General features: G+C 40.4%; 1 long non-coding RNA gene across 2 annotated transcripts in view; it reads left to right on the top strand.

Annotated features, from left to right (window-relative positions):
* LOC139799490 (uncharacterized) overlaps positions 1 to 19,726 on the top strand; it is a 66,028-nt gene that overhangs the window by 12,895 nt on the left and 33,407 nt on the right. For both annotated transcript variants that reach the window (XR_011727300.1, XR_011727301.1), the window contains one exon: positions 15,593 to 15,909. This is a non-coding gene — a long non-coding RNA (uncharacterized lncRNA). The remainder of the gene's footprint in view (positions 1 to 15,592; positions 15,910 to 19,726) is intronic.

Here is a 19,726-nt window from a genome sequence, read left to right on the forward strand (position 1 = left end):
AGATAGCCTTTGCCCAAACCTGTTAAATTCTGGCTTTTTATGAAAGCAATTACAGCACCCAAGATAGGAACTTGTGTTGAGTAGCCTCAATACAATCCTAAGTCATTATAAAAGCTTCCTGGCAGTATGGCACAGACTTGGGATCTTCATCTTTTGTTCTCATGTGTCCATATTCAACATCCTGAGACATCATCTCAGCTGGAACTACATAGGGGGTTTAATAGAGAAAAAAATAATAGAAAACACTCAAGAAGGTAAAATGTTTATGTGCTTTCAGAAACAGCTAAACTGCCATGTTTGTACTTGGCATCTTTAATCATGGTCCTGCAGACCTCTAGGTACAGCTGTCTGGTCAGGAGGGATTGATCAGTGCCTCCACATGGACTTGCTTCTGCTTGTGTTCCTGGAATTATGAGGTTCTGTGGTAGCTGTGATCCTAATGGAGCTTGTGCAAGTTGAGGTGACTATTAGGGCAAAGAGATTAGGAAATATAACTCAATGAAACAAGTGCATCCTCACCTACACTTGCATTGGCGTGGACATGTAGATGTACTCACTAAAAACACTGAAAATGTAACCTGAGAAGAGAGGACAACAATCTAATGTGTGCAGAAGAGACAAATTCCATTTGGGTCCTTTCAGGTCACCTGTCATAGTTTAAATGCCATCTTTTTCCTCTTGATCTCCATGACAACCTTTCCATTGCAGTGATCATGTCAGTACCTAACTAGCTGGTGAATTAATCAAAAGGTCTCTGTTCAGTGGATATTGTACAGTCTATGCAGCAGGCAGCAAGTGTCATTTAACTACTCTTCAGAGGCCTTAAGTAAATCTAAAAATAATTTTTAGAGAAGTTGATGCAAAATCATTTTCAAGTCAGAGCTGTTATATTTGCTGTGCAAAGGGCCTCCCACTGCACCTGTTCTAGGAAGAAGTAAGTCAGAGCAGTCAAGAAGCCAAGATAAAGATGGAGAAATGTTCCTGTGAGTTGGGGTCTCTCTTCTGGTGACCTACAGGGTGCCTGGCATTGCTTGCTCTCTGCTGTTCCAGCTTGTAGCATCTGTTTCCCAGAGCTGGATGGTGATTAACAAAATAATATTCTGAGCAGTACCACCATGTGGCTGCCTTTGTTCTAGAACCCATCATCTGGGTCAGTGACTGTTCAAAAGTAGCTATAGCTGTAACAAAAGGCACTGCCTATCAGGCTGAGCTGTACTCACACAACTGTATCCTTGGTAAGCTGCTGTGAACATGTTCCCCATTCTGAGTTGTGATTTAAACTGACAGAAACATCTAAATTTGTAATGAAGAATGACTATCTTCCATTCATTTGACTGCATAACTGTGTCCCATCTGTCTGTCTCCCAGCTGCAAGGTCAGCACAATTCCTTGATTGTTTCCATGCATGCTGTTTCTTAAGGGCAAAAATCCCCATCGTTAAAGATGGCTGATGTAAAATTCAGACAGGCCCAGCACAGAACAATCTTCCAGGTCAGGCTTGGACACTTGTGGGACTTCAAAAGCTTTTCTTTTCTCCCAGTTGAGAACTGGGTTAGTGGGTGAAAATATCAAGTTACTCTGTCAATTCAATTCCCGTGTTTGTTTGCTGTAGCTGATAAATAGCCTTGTGGAGTTTATTGCTGGTCTTTTTGCCTGCAGAAATCATCTGTATAGAAGAAGCTGGTTTGAAAATGCAGAATAAAAGCATGCTTTGAAAAGAAGTGCAGAAATCATTGCAGAACTAACTACAATAATTTTATTTTGTAAACTGCGTGTTTTATTGTAAAGTGCAGGCAAGTATTGATTATGGCTGAAAAAAATCCAAAGGGTAGAGACCCTGAGTCGGGGACAGTATATTAATAGATACGTGGCCAGGTAAATATAACAGCTCATGTTTGGTGAGGCAGTGCAGGCGTTTTCCTCTTCTCTAAATGCCCTATAAGCAATCAGACTCATCTCTTCTGTTGTCGTGGCTTTGTTTTTCCAAGTGTCTCCCTGGTGTAGCCTTGGAAGACTGAATAAGGCAGAAATAGCTGTAGGGTTTGCATCTAGACCTCTTTGTCCCCCTGGCACCTTTAAAAAGTATTTGCCAGATATGACACTCTGCCTCCAGGTAACAGCAATGCATGCTGTACTTAAAGGGAACTTTAGCTGCTCTCTGTGTCATTTATAAAAAGTCAGCATGAGAGCCTCAGCCTGTGCTAGGCAGGCAGTTTAGTGGTATGGCTTGCATAGGAAGAAATTTTCCTTCTGGGACATCCCAATAAATCTGCTTCACTGCAGCTGCTTACATGAAGTGTTTAACCTGCTTTTCAGCTCTCCCTTGAGGTATACAAATGGGTGGGTAGATCCTACAGAGAGAGTCAGCATTATGGGCTGCCCATTGCCTATAGGCACCAGCTGCTTTCTGATTACAAAATGGGAGATGCTGCTAAGATTATTATGGTAATGTAAGAAATATGTGCAGGTACAGATCTTTCCATGGTATCTTTCTAACATGTTTAGGCATTAGTCTGGTGAAGTTACACACTATAGCTTGGTTCTACAAACCTGTGCAAAGGTTTGTAAGGAAGCAGTGCTCCTTCAAGAGAGCTATGTGGACAGATTGGTCTCTTAATTAATCTTTTCTTCAGGCAGCCTTGCCTTCTTGGAGGTGTTTGCTTGTGCCAAGAAGAGATTCTTATGGAGGAACTGATATCATAAGGCAATAAAGCACAATCACTTTAAATATTAACACACTTGAGTTTTTATATAACTGAATGCAATTTGAAGCATAATCCAAAACTGACATGAGGCAAGTTTCAGACGGTGGCTTAGCCAGAAGTGTCAAGGTCAAGAGCAGAGTGGGTGTGCTGAAAAAACTTGCAAATAGCTTTTTCCCTGCTGATAACACAGGTAGTGCTGTTTTCAAACTATTCTGTTTGACAATACAGCAGTGGATTGTGATGAAAGAGGATTATGCTAAAAGGGCACAGGTTATCTAATTAACATAATAGATATTTTTATTCTCTAGATTTCCAGTGATTGAGACTTTTGGCAATGTTTTCAAGTTCTTGTAATGTTAAATTAACTGTAGCTATCTTTACTCTTCAGAATTATTTGCATTCATTTTCACTTACAGAGCTTCTGCATTCTCGTAGACAAGAAAAATTCATTTGTACAGATTGAAAACTCCCTTCTGAACTGAATGGGAGTTTTATCTTGGAATGACAGTGCATCAGACAGAGAGCACTTTCGCAGGGAATATGCCAGAAGGTTTCAAATTTTTGTGCATCTTTTTATGAAATTGTATTCTGGATAATATCTACTTAGATTTAAAGCTGCAGCTTAGAATGGGCATTCAGAAGAGGACTAACATTTTTCTCTCCCCTAAATTTAGGAGATAGTGCCAGGTCTACATAGGATTTGGGGGAGGTATTTGCTAGGTCTATTGTAAGGGTTAGGATTAAGGAAGAAAAGAGTAGAATCTCCCGGGCTGCAGCTGAATCTTTTGTCTTCCTGTAATGTAGTATAATCCAGGGTATTAAGTCTGTGCCTCATGTCATAGTTTCCCTGTAGGTATTGATCACCTGGGAATGGGGCTTGGGTTTTTAAAGTGAGGGAACAATTAGCTTAGCCTCACATGGGCTTGCAGACCCAGGATAAGGCTGATGTCAGCACAGTTCATCTTTGAAAGGGGTGGCTGTATGCTGTCATTTTCAGTGAAGACCCATTGAAAGTTCTTTTCAGAAAAGGACTAAAAATTCTTGCTATTCCTTGCACAGTTTTATTTGTTTCAGAGATTAAGAGCAACAGCTGGAGTCAGGGGGATTCCTCCCCTTGGTTTCCTTCCATAGGGGTGACATGGCTCTATCAAGTGTCTGGTGATGGTTTTGAGCAAGGGTTAGGATTCTAAGGCACAAGTGTCTGTAGGGGTTAAGATTTTTCTTGATTTCATATGCTCTTTGCAAACTAGGGTGGCATCTCTGGTCCTATTGGCTGATGACTCACATTAGCTATGAAACTCCATATTAAGGAACACTGAAAGCTGGATGCTTTTATCCTAGGCCCAGCTTAGATGGTAATCAGGGAGTGATACAGCAATACTATATAGTGCATGAAATGTATGCTCCTTTCAGAGGGTGTTTTTACTTTTTTTTTTTTTTTCCATTGCAGCTGACAAATGGGAAGAACATCCTGACCTCAGACAGGATTAAAAACAAATCCTTAAATTTAATTTTGTTTCCTTCAAAACTTGCCAGTTGATATGTTAGATAGCCAGAGACATTCCTCCTGGGACACCGATATTATTGTCTAAACAGAGGCAGACAATCCTTTACTCTGGCAAATAATTGGAAAAGAATGTGTGTGAATAGTAATTGACATTACAAGTGGTATTGTGGAATGCATGGCATTATGCTGGATGGAGCCACTGACTACTTTCTGGATGCTGATGGTCATTTTGTTCAACTGGCTGATGCAGTCAAGCCAACAGTGTTATGCTGAGAAAAAATTAAGAGAAACTGAACTAGTGTATGTTGGATGTTGTTGTCTGTTACGCTGGAGGAATTTTCCTGCTTTCCACTATTTTAGTTCCACTGCTTTCCTTCAGGCTTCTGAAGGAAAAGACTAATGAATTCTCATTGTCCTTGATTGTGTTGGTCCTGTGTCTCTCAGATAACCTCTACCAATCTGTTCTTCTCCCTGTTGGCTAATTTCAGTCAGATCCACATGAGGCAACAGTAAAAATTATAGTTTAATAAGTTTATTCAAAGTAGATGGTACCTGAACAAAGAATCTCAATGCTGTGCCCTTACAGAGGGGAACAGCACAGCTCAAGTTTGCACATTACTGTGCATGAGGGAAGCCACCTAGGAGTAAGATCTCAGCCAAAGTTTAGTTAAAGCTCTCAGTCATGGTAGATGAATATTTAGGAAAGCAAACTTCAGTAGCTCTGCTTGCTCACAAGGAAATCAAGGGGTTGCTTGGGTTTTTTTGTCTCCCCCACTCCCCCCATTTATGCCCATCTTCATGGCATTAGACTAGGGAAAATTTCTGTAAATCTTCATCTGGTTTAACAATGATTAATCTTGGTAGCAGCTGAAATAATCCCGAAACCACTTGTTATGCAAAAATCTGCAAGCAAATGGCAAATACAGCTCTTTGCCTTTGTTCCCACAGTTGAAAATGAAAGCTTTTGCAAAGTCATTGAAACAAAATAGCTGTGCTAATCTGAAAACAGCAGCCCTGCGTGTTTTCAAGGAGAAAAGGAGAAACCTGATGCCTGTGAATGGCTGAGTCTGTCATGGATCAGTCTTGGACTGGAATTTAGCACTTTAGCACCTCTTTCCTTCAAACTTGCAGGCAAGCTAATATTCTGTCAAAAGCAGTCTGCCTTACTGTCTGAAAGGCAGCTACTCTGTGATTTGAGAGAAGGAGCTGAAACTCGTTTGTCTGTATGTTTTTATGCCTTTGAAAAATATTCCCAAATCAGGGTTGCTATTAAGAAAATCACCCTGTGTAGAAAGAATACCACAGTGATTTTTCTTCCAGAAGCACATACTTGTAGTCCCTTTGTGTCTGGTTTACCTAACTATTTTGTCTCCAAAAATTCTCCTCTCAGTTGTATGAGGGAGAGAAATTTACTCTCTGATTTCCTCCATGATATCTCATTATGGATGGCTTAATAGCTTTAAACAATTAATCAAAGCATCAGGCAAACTTTCAGTATACATCTCCTGTTAGTCCTTTTACACCACAGGAAGGTATATATGGATAAAGATCACACAATTAATGTGTAAATAGTATTGTGAGAACAAGTGGGTACTGTTGTCACAAAAGAAATCCTGATTTTTCTGATTGCCTATGCAACCTACATTTAACTTCTAGAAATGTCACAGGATTTATGCTAAAATGAAGGTGAAAATGTATCCCACCCATCTACAAATCAGGGTTGGTAAGTTTGTCTATGCCAGTCATACTGGATGTGGGCTCGGCTCTCTACTTCTTTGTAGAGATAGTGGGGGGTTAAAAAAAAAAATAAATTCCCTGGCGAAAGACACATTTTTAACAATATGTAATAAGATAGAACTTAGACCAGGGAATAAATATAATTTTATCTTTGTGGTTTATATTGTAATTTGAACTCTGGTAATGACCGAGTTCCTGTTTAGCTGGTTGCTGAAGGAATAAACAGAAAACCTGTCTCCTGAAGAGCTCAGTTGTGTGGGTTTTGTGACAGTCTTCCCACTTCCTCCTTACATGGTTTTTAAAATTTGTCTAATTATAACGAGAGAATGTGTCTTGTAGACGAAACATGTTTTTCATGGGGAAAATATTAATGTTGACTAACATTATTCATTTCTTACAATGTAAAGGGAAATTTATAAGTCTCTAATATGTAATATTTTTCAACTCAACATCTATATAACTGTACATCCCTATAAAAAGTCCCTGTTTCACGTGAGAATCCTAAGTAAAGAAAAATTGGAAGCGTGCAAGAGAAATGCTCAGTCCTTTGAAACTTCTAGAGTCAGGAATGGAATAAATTAGGAGATTACATCTGGGCACTGATGCAGGTATCAGACAGAGATGCTTTGTCATCCCAGGGTAGCATCCATAGGCTGGCAAGTCTGATGCACATCAGGATTTTTTCCTTTCATTATCTGAAATTCAGCTTTGCTCAAGTACTGCCAGACAACTCTTGCTGTCAAATGACACCACAGAAAAGCAGAACATAGGAAATAATGTTGCTGTGTAATGTCCCTGCTGCTTTTTCCCTTGTCTTTGATGCAGAGGCAAGGTCACTTTCTAACTGAAGTGTTTGCATCTCCTATTCCCCTTTAAGAAGTAAATGGGTCAATTGCCTGCAACAAGCTGGGAAGAGCCTGTGATGTTCATGGTGTTGCCAACAGCATGTGGTTACCTAGAAAATGTGGTTATTTACCAGGTAATTTTGTGTTCCTCTGTCATAATTTTCCTGTCTCGGTTCTGTCCAATAGTCCACTAAAAATGTGCCTGGTTACAAGATAAAAATGCAGGGAGAGCAAGGCTCCCTGCATAGCCCATCAGTTCTTTCCAGACTTCTTGGAGGTCACCTTCAGCTGCCTCTCTGTTCACGCTTCAGTTTCTTCCTGTTCTATTTCAGTGCTCTCTGCAATAACAGGTTGCAGAATTCAGTTTCTTAAATTGGCATCGTTAAGCAGGGCCACTTTGAAAAACTAATCACTTTAATGGTCACGTGTATCCACTCTGCAGGCTTTTATACCATAATTTTGGTTTTCTTCTTGTTGGCATTCAAGCACCAAAGCAGTGTGCTGTGCTCTGAGAATCAAAAATAAAAAACCAAAAACAAACCAGCAGCAAATTCTTCTTGTTCTCAAAGCTGTTCTTGTTCTGAATAGCTACTTTGCTCTAGGATCTTCCTTTTATGACATCCTCAGAGCACTGCCCAATTTTTTTTTAGATGCTATGTAAAATTTGATGATAAAGTGCATTTAATGTGTCTCCCCATCTCCAGAGAAGTGAGATGTATGAAGAGAGACAAGCTACCTGGTACAAGGGGCTGAGCATTCCCTGCCCAGGGGATTCCCTGCCCCTGCTTCAGGGGAAATGTGCATAAGTCCAGCTGAAGGCAGCTGTTTTCCCAATTGCACTTTCTTTTTAAATATTTTTAAATATTTTAGTAAAGATATCATATTTAGTATCTGGTATATAAAATGCTTATTTATTAAACATATAATCTTACTTAGCATCCTTAATACATTAATTTCTTACCTAAATGCTTTGAGGATAAATAGTAAAGGCAGGAAAGAAATAGGGAACTAACTATCAAGACTGTTGGTATTGATGAAAATTGCAGGGTTTATGTACACTCCAATGCGGGCAGTTGGGCAGCTGCTTGGTTAACTGCTCGTAACTGAATGGCTTTTGATAATCCCAAGAGAACATGCCCATACCCCACCTTTCCTCATATCTGTATGGTCTAGACAGATGCTGGTGCATAGATATACATTAGGGCTTAGTTCTGCCACTTGTGAACCAGCTATTAAAAGTGTGTGCTACCCTTCCTTTTATCCCCTGGGGGAGTGGAGTGGGTAAATCACAGATGCACCTCCCTGTGGAAGGCCATTTATATATGCTCATATAAAGACACTTAACTGTTAATATTCACTAAAAGATCCACCAAGGGTGACATTTAAAAATGACTTAGTCAGCAACTCCATACACCTTTGTGTACTTCATGTGTAGAAATCATGCTTGGAGAGACAGATTTGCCTGTGGCAATGGGCCATGAACTTATTAAAACGTAAGAGCCTGAAGCCAGCCATAGGCTTTATGGTTTATTTGCAAATATGATAGTAAATTTGGAGTTATTCTGAAACAACAGCTACTCCTTGAGATATTTATAGTAAGCCTACCTAAATGGTTTTCTGCTTGCTTACGTGGGTGCTATGTCTCTGCAGCTTTTGCTGTCTTTTCTTCAGGCTGTACTCATCCCCTCTGCACCAGAGGATGTCATTACATCACTGTTGTTCTGGTCAAAGTTCTACAGTATTTCAGGTGGCTCACACCAGATTAAAAAAAAACTGGAGGGGGGAAATAAAAACCCAGCAACTCTATTTGAGTAAGCATGCTGCTGTGTGTTCAACCTGGCTTTGGCAGCAGAAGATAGACAGTCAGTGAGATTAGAGCTGCAGTGAGATCCTGCTGCTAACACCAGAAATGGGGAGTGATGGAGTTCTGGAAGAAGACATCTCAGCAATGATGGTATCAGCACCCTGCCACAAGCAGTGCAGTATTCCTGCAGTGCTTCACCTCTCCTGATGAGGCAGCATATCTGAAAAGCCCACCTGTTCTTTAACTGAAACCTTTTTTTAAGGATTAGTTCAAGCTCCTCTCTGGTACCTTTGTAAATTGTTGCTGAAAAATGAAAATATGCTAAATCATTCTGCTCTCTCAATAGAGGGTCAGACTAAGAAAATAGACTCTGCAGCATGGAAGTTCATAAACGAGCACTATTTTAGATCAATGGAAGAGGAAGTGACAAAGCTAATGAGTAAGAAAAGTCTTTGTCCTCAAGTGCCAACATCTTCCATTATAACAGTGTAAGTAGGGAGCTTTCAGGCCATTTAGTGTTTTTAAGTTAAAATCAGCACTGTTATTTTTTCCTTCTTAACAGATAGCCAGAGCAGACAAAGAAATAGGAATTTGATTTCCTCCCAGAAAAATACTGAACCCAAGAAATAACCTGTTGACACCAGGTGTAGCTTTTGACAAGAATGTATCAATGTCTCTTTATTTTAAAAATGTAATTTACATTGCAGCAAGTGGGTAAAAAAGCAAATTCAGAGCATGTCTGAGCAATAGTTTGGTGTTTGAATACTATGAGCTCAGTTTTACTCTTCTTCAAATGCATTCTTAATCAGCCAAATGATGCAGAATGTCCACTCTACCTGTTAAACTTGAACATCAGTTGTTCCATTTTTTGAATCTACTTGTTCAGTGGTTTAAAATACATAACTGTTGCATTTCTGCATGAATTTTTACCATGGGATTGGACAGGGACAATTACCTAGGCAATCTAGCAGAGCAAATACATCGTTTTAGCCTCTCTTTCTCAAACAAAAGCAGGGAAAAAAGTCTTTGCAATTCCAGTTTTCTAGCCCAGCACAATCATGTTTTGTCCTCATCTCTCAATTCAATTAACAGCATTATATCCCTGAATCACAGATACTTTTGCCAGGAATTTAGTTGGACACGCTTTAAGTTGTTTTGTGTGGGGTTTTTTGGGAGTTCAAGGAAATGCATCACAGAGTCACATTATTGTAGTCATTTACTGGGGTGCTGTAATTTCCCTGGTTCATGTGGTGTCTGGTATGCACCAGGAGGTTACCAATGAATGTTTGCATTGAGAAAGAGTAAAACAAATGCTGTGTTTGATCTGGCTGCTTGCAGAGTGTCCCTGGGTGTCATTTTGGGTGGGTGAAGGGTGTACAGGAGCTCTCAGCAGAGTTGCCACTCTCCAAGAGGTGAAAATTATGTCAGTCTAAAAGTGTGGGTACTGCTCAGCCAGAGTCAGGGCAGCTGTGGGGGTGTGAGGGGTCCAGGCTAAAGTCATGGGACCAACATGAGGACCTAGAGAAGAGGATCTTTAGGATCCTGAGGGACCCCAGGTCAGAACAGAAAGGGGTCAGTGACTTTCAGATACTTCTATCAGCCATTATAGGGATAGAATTCTATATAAATTTTCTCCTCATCACATGTGTTGCTTCTGTTGTTGTTCTAGCAAACTTGTTCCAGTTGTTCCAGTTTTACCCTCCAGCCCTGAAGTGTCTCTTCCTTGTTCCCCTCTTACCTTCCCTGGGGAGAGAGGTGTAGGGAGTTAACAGAGAATAATTCTGTTCTCTGGATTCTGGTTCATTCTGCCCACCAAACTGAGACACCAGAATACATTCAGGTTTTCCTCATGCTTTTTAATCAGCTGAAGTTGGCAGGAGAGCTAATTAAAGATGTACAAAGCTTTAGGCCTATCTTTATTAACAATGCAACTGTGACACTATTTTTCAGGTGAAACCTACAGTGGAAGGGAAGGAAACATGATTTCCAAATTAAGTAGCTCTGCACTCAAGATGAAAAGCAGATGAGATCTTGACTAGGCAAATTAACCTACCTACCCATCTATTGTGGGCTGAGAAATTATTTTTAGCATGCCTGTGACACTTCTGATAATTACTTTTCTATGTAATCAAAGGCAGTATTTAAAAAAACAGGGAGTTGAACATGAAAGGAGAGATGTCTATATAATCATTTTATCTAGACTATATTAATAACTTGAGAAAGCACTGCAAAAGAACGTATAGTTACCTTCTGAAAGCAGAACAGAAATAATTACCTGTATTGAGGGCTTGTTAATATCCAATAAAATACATGTTTAAATTGCTTGTGAAGGATCTGGTCACAACAGGTGCTTACTGGGCTGCAGAATCATAAAAATGGGATGTCAACCAGACAGACATCATCTAATATGAAGATGTCGTGGAATTTCAGGAACTGAGTCACTTGCTCTGTGGTCTGTGCCTGCTGGGCAGTTCAGCCTGGATTGCTCCCAGAACCCCAGGGGTAAGATTTGCAAGAGAATTGTTGGAATATCTGGCCATCTGGAAGGCAGTTCCCATGTTAAGCCAGCACTGTGCTGAATGCCATCACAGCAGCCCGGTGCCTTTTGGTGCACTTCTCACATTCAGATGCTCTCAAAAGAAAAAATCAGCTTGGGGAGGGGTGGGGGAGGGGGAGGGGGGGGAGAGAGAACGAACAAAACTCAAAACAGGATAAAACCCAGTAATTCACAGAAAAATGAATGGGACCGCATTTAAAAGTCAGCATGAATTTTTTACTATTCCATATGACATATCCATTTCATCTTTTTAAAATAACAGCTTTCAAATTAAGTACTGAAAAGTACTTTATCATTGGAGGATTTTGGAATTAATTGACAAATTTTTGTCTGGTTTGTCAGCAACTGAGAATAGAACTCCTCCAGCCCCATTTTGCTCAGGGTATTTGCTCTGTTGTTGGTCTCTTTCAGTTCATCTGTACTGCCTCAGAAAGGAAAAAAATGTCTTATTAACTTCACTGAAGAATTTGACAGGGGTTTTTCCATGACTGACTGCTGAAAAAAAAAAATTAATAAAATGTTATGGCTAGGCTATGATTATTTTCTCTTGCTGTGATAAGAGTAGATAAAGTCCAAGTCAGCACCTGGCTGTGGATAGCCAGCAATAAAGATGATATACAGTGAAAATGCAACCTGGTATTTCATTCACAATTCAAGCAGCAGCTCAGTTTCTGTGCTTGCTTCTTCATTAAGAAACTTTTCTTTAAAGAACCATCATTACAATATGTTTCCCTACTTCTAAGGATGATGTGTACCTTCCTAACTTAGCACTTATCCAGTGGGAAAAAAAATTATTTTGAGCTTTTCAGTATTCTCCATTGACTTGCAAAAGGAAAAATTAAGGGAACAATTATTTTCCAGTCTGAAATGAGGATGAGATGTACATTTACTCATCAATATACACAGACTGCCTTTTGTTACACCAAGATCAAAATCTATGTTTTTCAAAAATTTGCCACAAACTGGTGAAGCTGTAACATAAGCTTAGTTAAGAGCCAAAATATTCCTCACATCTTCATCTTTTTTGTGGACTTAACTTGCTAGGTTTGGAATGATCCAGGAATGGATTTCTCTTGAAAGGTAAGTGTAGATATTAAATTTTAAGAGAAAAATTTTGGGAGGCACTGGACTCCTGTAAATCCCCTCCATTGCATTTACAATTCTTCACTTTTCATGGGAGAGGTATTTTTTTCCAGAGCTATCATAAAGTTGCCCCTTTGTTAAAAGGCTTTACAAGACAAACTACAGCTTCAGATGAAATTTTATAATTGGAATCTAATTTTCTAAAAACAAACATAATTTGAGCATGACACCTCACCATGAAGCACTGGACATGGATGCCCTTTGTTGCTACCTATACTGATCCAGGCTCTTGAAACCATATGGTTAAAATGTTGCAAGATGGTAAAGAAAGCATAACCACTAACTAAACATTCTATTTTTAATATTAAATACTGAGTTTTCCACAAGGTATTCAAAAGATGTACTGCTATTTTATCTTAATTTTAAGGTAATGTTTAATGTTTGATTTTAAGATAATATATCTGAATGATTCTCCTTCCCAGAGGAAAATGCCAGTTAGCTAGTATGGTTACCCTGTGAAGAATTTACTAGAAAGGTTTCACTTAGAGGCACAAGATATTTTATTAACTATACGTTTGAGCAAATTAATTTTCTTAATTGTAGTTGTTGAGAATAGGCACTTGAACTGCAGAGGTCGTGCTGGTGCTACTGCTGCATAATCCACACATTTCCCTGGTGTGTACCTCCCAGCCTACAGATTTGTCATTAGACTATTCTGTTCTACTCCACTGTGTTTCCTAATTACAGTATATATTCTGCTTCTCGTAGCTTCTATCCCATGTAAACAGTATTATTTTTATCATTTCAACGAACATAATGTCAATAACTTATTTGTAAATTCTGGCTTTCCAGTATTGTATCACAACTCAAAGTCAGTTTAAAGTTGCATGTTTCATCTTTTGGGTAGTTCTGCTTTTCTTAGTTGCACAAAAGAGAGCTGATACATTTCAGCTGGTCTTACTACTATGGTATGTGGAAATCTAGAGTAAAACAAATATGAGTGTGACAAGCTAAATTTGTGCTTATTACATCAAAACTGGGATGTTGTGTTGGAGTTTGGTTGCTGCTTATTCATGATATTTGTCCATGTTTTCCTCAGCAGTTGTAGTGCATTTAATGCCAATTAGAGTTTTACCCTGATTCAGACTGCTCTAGAATTTGTGTTGTTGTATCTTCCCCTTGCTATATATATGGCAATTTGGGATTTTGGGGGATAAAAAGTATAGGTTAAGAAAGGAGACACGGAAGAAAAGATACTTGTTGAAATAGAGGGCTCGGTTGTTTGATGTGAATTGGAAAATTGCAAAGTGTTACATAGTAACCTAGTTGTTATCCGTCAATATTAATGTCCAGCTAGAAATTAGCCAGCTTTTGTGGGGAGAGCAATTAACAAGTGAGAATACACCCCCAAATCCGAATGTTTAGGCCATTTAATTATGAGCCAGTCAGAGTTACCACATAGACTTTACTTTTCAGATAATCTAGTTTACAAGATGTCTGGAATTTCATCTTCAACTCATACCTGATTATTCCATATTTAAACAACATTACTTTGCTATTTTCAGATTGGGCTTCATTTATGATTGTGTTACATAATGTCATCAAGATAATTAAATCACTCTCCATGACTGGATCTGTTTCAAATTCCCTAGTGAAACATCTCAACATGAGTCCTCTGCCTGTTACTCCCTGCAGGTGGAATCTAACTCTGCCTTCATTTTTTCCTCATTAAAAAAAAAAAAGAAAAAAAAGGCATTTTTGTCTGAAGACCTCATGATATTAAAAGGAGCAAATTACATATCTTGCATTCTCTTAGTTTCTCAGGGGGTTGGAATGGATGAACTCTTAATCTTTCAATGCCCCAAAGTCATCCCAGGCCTCAGACAGATATAGGGAAAATCCATACAACAAAGAAGCCAATGAAGGGTTTAATTAAATGCCAAAATCTGTCCAGGTTTAAGTGTACTGGTGTCTGCAGGTGGCATTCAGGAATGCGCACAGGTTTGTAGTTTGGGCTAGACCAGCATGACTAAATCCCACATGGTTTACTGGGATGCACTGTTGGGTCCCTGATTTTGGTATGTGGCTGAAGGACTTTCATGCTTTTCTTAGAAATTTTTTCTGATACAGATGCAGCCAAGTCCTACAGGCTGGGTATAAGGTGTGCCTTTGTCAAGCCCTCACTCTTACAGCTTCACACCCAAGAGATCTCTGAACCCATAAAATGCTCTCTGTGGAAGAATACAGAAGAAGAGTTCTCCATATACAGCCAGGACATTGGGGTTGTCTTATCTCATAGATAAAGGAATAGATTTGCCTGCAGATAAGGTGCCCTGGGAGCTATGCTCTCTAATGAGGAAGCAAACAGAATATTTCCGTCTCTCCTTTCTAAGTGAATTTACAGGTGGCTGGCTCCTGCCTCTATTTTCAGTAATTTATTCCTTTACTTAAACCAGCAAATGAAAATATGAGTTATCTTCCTCACTGACATTTGCATATTCATTACACATTTCATTAAATTATTTCACAACGCTTTTAATAACTGCTCACTGACAACTCAGAATGTGCCTATCTTGGGGCAATCTAAATTGGCAGAACTGTACCATGGAGGACTTGAAAAGCTACAATCATTCTTTCCCACTGGTAAAATGCAGCAGTGTCAAAGAGGCTGAAGTATTAATAGGCAATTTACCATTGCAGTCTGGCTCCCCTTCATTTCCAAATTCCTTTAAAATATATGCATCTTCAGCTGCACCAGAATTATCTCCACCAGCATACAGGGAGAATAGGAACACTCATAGGTCCTGACGTTGCATATTCAGATTTTGTATTTGTGGTTTTGACATGAAGATGTATTTTGTATTTGTATTCAGAGGCAGTATGAACAGAAAATAAGCACAAAGTGAAACAATAGGAAGAATATAAACTCTTGGATTAACTGTCTTTTTAAAATCTGACTCGAACCCCTTTGCTGAAGTAAACATTTTTTTTATTATTATTATTTTTTTTTTTTAGAAAATAGCCCCGCTGAATACACTGGATTATGTTATGCAGTCTGGGACTTTTAAAAATTTCTGTGATAGCTGAAAGATTAATTCATTGAAACAACAAAGCATGAAGTGTCCCCACTAGGGAACTAACACTAGTAATTTATTGGCTTTGGCAAACTATGCAAAAAAACGTCTTCTGCCTTTTCTTGGATGTTATGTAGAAATACACATTGGTTGTGTGCAAGTCAAGAACTGCAAGGTGAGCTTTGTGCAATTACAAGGTCAATTAAAAAAGGAGCAGAGTGAGAAAGTTTCATTCATTCAAACAAATGCTCATTGGCTGCTGTTTCTTTTCTCGTTTCAGCTCACTACACACTTTATGCAAAAGCGAACTGTTCCTCACAAGATACTGGGACAGAATTTCCCAAGAAATTAAAATCTGTTTGGCACCAATTGGAAGCCTGGCACTGAACAGAACTTAACTCTTCATGCTTAGCACTGACCCAAAGGAGTGCAGGACAAGTGGCCACCAAACAGTTCCACACCTCCAGCTCTTTGCCAGGACTTCTGTGCTGACTGCAGATGGTTCCTGGTGCTGCTGCTTCCCACCGGGACTTTCCCTGGATGCAGCGAGCTCTGCCAAGACCTTGAGCATCAGTGGGAGCTCTGCACATCCCTGTGGTAAAGCCCAGGTGCCTGGCAGTGCGTGGTCTCAGGGGGGGAGAGGGAGAACATTCAGGGAACTCCTTCCTGCCTGTAGTGAACATTCGATGGGCTAGGAGGGAGAAGCCAGGCTCCTGAGCACTGCCTGCTGGTTTGGTGACTTGTTTCATTTTGTTTCACAGCTCTAACTTGGTTAAAATGCTTTAAAGAAACACTGCAGGAAGAAGTTTCTAGTGTTGTAACACAAAACCAAAACCAACTTAGTTTTTAAAATATTGTAATTGTTCGGTAACAATGTGATTTTGATTGGAAACAGATTTCAGGGTTTTTTCTCTGACATTATTCACATGCATAAACTTGATTTTTAGTGGTGATCATGTAAATACAAATCAAGACAAACAGATCACAAGCACTATCAAAGTTGACTTCAGAAAGCTCTCTATAGCTTTTAATAACTTGAACAAAATCATGTGCTACTGGGGATGATCTCTCCTAATACCTTTTCTATTTTATCAAGTGAGTAGTGGAGAAGTAGTAATAGATTTATTATGCAAAATCAGTAATTAGCTATAGTATGATTTGCAAGAAGGCTTATCAGTACTGTGAAGTTTGGTACTAACAAAACTTTGCTCAGTTTCAAGAAAATTCATTGTATCTTCAATGGGGCAGTGCAATATTCTGCTAAACTTAAAATTGTATTTTTTTTATTATGTACAGGAACTACAGTGACATGAGAATTTTCTAGAGTTGGGAAATGAAACAGGTTATTACTGTATTTTTGAAGAAAATCATTACTGTGATTGCTAGGTTATTATTTCTATTTCTTTTCAGTGCAAGAAATTTGTTATGCAAGATTGTTACTCTTCCTTCCCACCCCCAAAAGCTGCCTTGTCTCCTGCCATAGGTAAGTTAATGAAGGGCAAAATAAATTCTGCCTCTGTAGAAAATAAACATATCTCTTTTTATTTTCTTATTTGCTTACAAAGTATATCGATTATGCTACTAATCACACAATCTTTATAACTTTTATGATGTGCTATGTAATTTTTTGTGATTATTCTTATGCTGGTATGCCTAGTTATTCCTTGAATAACAGGCAAAATTATGCCTAAATTTATTGATTCATGATATCTGAAGTCTTGTTTCCCAAGGCAGGTATACATGATTAGTTTTAAAAATACTTCTATATTTTTTTTTCATTTTTCTCAGTGAATGGTGTAATAATTATTTCTAAGTAACAGGCAAAAAGCCCCACAGTAACAAGATTTTCCTGCAGATGAGCCTCTTCTGCAAATCTGTGTTGAAAAACAGAACATTAATTTGCTCACATAAATGCATGGAGTCACTGAAAAAATGAATATGAAAATAAACTGGTATGCATCCTTGGTAATGATGGAAGGGTTTATTGCTGGTTTCATTTCTGTTTTCTGTTGTCCTTTCTAAGATCACCTGGGTATTTTCCTTAAACCAGGGAGATGGTTGAGTCCTGCTCCCAGTTACCTGAAGGGAGTCTACAGGAAAGCTGGGAAGGACTTTTTACAAGGGTATGCAGTGATACAAGAAATAATGGTTTTAAGCTGGAAGAGGAGAGATTTAGGTTAGACATTTAGGAAGAAATTATTTAGTGTGGAGGTGGTGAGAAACTGGGACAGATTGCCCAGGAGGGTTGTGGATGCCCCTTCCCTGGAAGTGTTGAAGGCCAGGTTGGATGGGGCTTGGAGCAACCTGGGCTGAGGGAAGATGTCCCTGCCCATGCAGGAGGGTTGTAACTAGGTGGTCTTTAAGGTCTCTTCCAATCCAAACCTCTCTATGATTCTTTAAAATTATCCATTAAAACTCTTTATGATCCATTATTAGAAACTTCACAAACTTTTTTTTTTAAAAGCTGTAAAATAATTTTGTGTCACCTTATGCTATTGCCTGTTCCATAAAATGGGAAACGTTAGCAAGGAGAAATACAGAGAAGAAGAGAAATTAGTGCATGATCCGAGTGGAAAAAGATCTATTTGGGATTAAATGGTCCCTGTCAGGATGCGTTCAGCCGTGACACCGGGGAGAAAGAGATGGTGAGCAGCAGCATTAACACTTCCCCACCCTTGGGCTTCCCACCCTCGTCACCCTGGGCAGTTCGATGCCTTCGTAGTCCTGTTTCTGAATGCCCCTGTCCCTCGCACCCTGCCCGGGGCCGCAGGGGGCCCCTCGGGCCACTCAGCCGGTAACGCGCAGCACCTGCGGTCGGAGCCAGACGGCGCCTCCCAGCGCATCCCGGGACTCTGCCCATAGCCCCGGGCCGGGTCAGTGCCCATACCCCCCGTACCGGGAACGCTCGGACTCGAGGCAGCTCTTTCGGCCCGGCCAGGAGCCCGTCCCTGCGGTTATCGCCACCCGCGGTGGGTGAGTGCGTCCTCCCTGGCTGGCAGGCGCGTGGGTTCCGCGGTGACGGGAGGGGTCTGCGGCCCGGGAAAAGGCGGGAGAGCGGGGGCTGCCGGGGCTGCGCCTCTCCCCTCGCTTCAGGCGGCTCCGTGGCAGCCGTCGGGGTAACCCCGCGGTGCCCCGGGGGTGAGGAGGGAGCGCCCGTGGCCCCTGCACCTGGAGGGAAGGGAAGGGCCCCGCCGCTTCTCAGGGCGCTCAGCGCCGGTCCCCTCAGACACGGCCGTCCCTCCGGGGCAGCCCCCGCCGCCTCTGCCGTCCCCACAGGTTTGGCGGCTTCCTCCGCCGCGTCCCCCCACAGCGCCCCGAGGGAAGGGGCGGGAGCTGATCTGCGCTCCTTCTCATAAATAAATTTCAAAGTGTAAACTGGCTTAGTTCCAAATGGGAGCATCCACGTTAGGATTTACCAAGCTCACCATAAAGTGGTTTTACATAGCCACAGACAGTCCAAGTTTGTCCATGCAGACAAATCTGCAGGTTCTGACGGCGGAAAGACCGTCTCCTGCTAAAACCACTGATAAAGCTTTTAGCAACTTCCCCAAAGTCTCCATCTCAAAGCCTGTTCAGTGGCCATTTGTTAAGCACCCACAAGACAGAATTACGTGGGTAATAGTGTAAAGGACAGGGGAATTTACTTGGTAACAACGGCAATGAAACTCAGTGCAAGTCCTCCAATGATGCACGGGGGGTTTGCTTCCTGAGGTAATTATTGCTCAGGGCCCTGATTTCCCTGATACTTGTCTTGTAATAGTCATATTATGTGCTTCCAATGAAGTTACTCCTGATCTTTCAAGTGAGTTCTCAGGAGAATTTCCATCATAAGGACCCTTTTCTTACAAGCAGGCTCTGTTCAAACCTACACAGACCTAATTGTGTCTGCAGTACCAGTTGAGTGCAGTGCATGCCTGCACTTGAGTCTTGTCTCAGTTGCTCTGTGAAAAGGAGGTGAGTTGACTTCCCTTGCTTGGTTTGTGAAGAGTCTTGGGTGTGCTTTCCTTTCAAGGGCACAGTTTCTTGTATGTGTGATCTGACTACTAAAGTAACAGCGAATACTCTGCTCTTCATCAGCATATAGTGGGTGTACCAAGTGTGAACTAATACCCAACAATGTGAACAACAATCATGTTCATGTTTGGGCTTCCCATCTTCATCACTCTGCAGTGGCAGAGATTACTTCTGAGACGCTCCAGTGATGTATCTGAATGGACCTTTTTGTTACATGGGATTATAGGAAAAATTAGGCCTTTTCTAGCTTAGTTAAAACATTCCTTCTTCTCAAAACAGCATTAAAACCAGTAAGTTGGTAGGTCCTCATTTGATTATTTATTTTTTTTTTTTACTATTACATTAATCTATAGCACAAAACAAAGATTACATCAGACATGCCCTGCCTTACTCTAGACAC

Source organism: Heliangelus exortis, chromosome 9 (assembly GCF_036169615.1).
Source record: "Heliangelus exortis chromosome 9, bHelExo1.hap1, whole genome shotgun sequence".
In the NCBI taxonomy this organism is placed as follows: Eukaryota; Metazoa; Chordata; class Aves; order Apodiformes; family Trochilidae; genus Heliangelus; species Heliangelus exortis.